Source organism: Rhopalosiphum maidis, chromosome 4, assembly GCF_003676215.2.
Source record: "Rhopalosiphum maidis isolate BTI-1 chromosome 4, ASM367621v3, whole genome shotgun sequence".
NCBI classification, from domain to species: domain Eukaryota; kingdom Metazoa; phylum Arthropoda; class Insecta; order Hemiptera; family Aphididae; genus Rhopalosiphum; species Rhopalosiphum maidis.
The window spans coordinates 10,053,538-10,054,532 of record NC_040880.1 but is presented as its reverse complement, the minus strand read 5'-3'; positions in this window follow the sequence as shown (position 1 = coordinate 10,054,532).

Genomic DNA, 995 nt, shown 5'->3' with positions numbered 1-995 from the left:
TAAATGTTCGATACATTTTTATAATAGGTACTATTTTTAAGAATCCTTTATTAAAGTTGATTCAAACATTGAGTCGTGTTAATACTTTACTTTAAGCCTGATGTAGGTATTAATTCATCATCAATATTTTATTCCGAATTATTGTTATTATAGGCTAAACCGGCTAATATGTTTGACTGTTATCATTTTCTATGAGTATCTTCCATTTTATTAGATAGGTTCGAAAAATAAAGCAACTGAAAAGCTTTTTCATGTTTATCAGAATTAATATTATCATTATCATTTATCATATTTTTTTTAATTGTAGAACATCGCGGAAAATGTGATATTTTCCCATGCGTATACATAAGAATAATATTAATGGGTAGCTACTGCGTTTTGCATTCCGATTTCTTCGGGGGTAAAGATGGATAAAAATTTAATGGCGCACCTCAATGAAAAACCTGTTAACGACAATAACATTAAATTATAGATGAGAAACCACTACTATAACCAGTGATAGACATTAATTTGATTACTGTTCATCGAGCTTATGATTTAATTTTGGGTACTATCGTGAATTAGAATCGCTATATAGGTTAGGTTATATAATGTAATATGTACAACAATAACGGATTAATGCGAGTTTCTGTCCAAAACACTCCTACTTCGTTACGTCCAATTTCTCCATCCTTTCTTTCACGTAATACTTTAAACATAATTTTTACCCCTATTATATTTTATTTATTAGGTAGGTACCGTGTTGTTATGATTATCAGTGGTTATGAGTTATGCCATATCATAACTTACAAGCATTACAATATGTTGTGTATGAATAAATATGTATTCCAATCTACGCGTGTCATAAGTGAATTAAACACTAGAAAATTATATCTCTAATCTCATTAGATCCTATCTAACAAGCATTGTCTACATTTATTTGTGGCTTTGTGTGTCTTATAAAAAGACATAATTTAACTCATACCTATATAATATTTATTATCCACATTCATAGC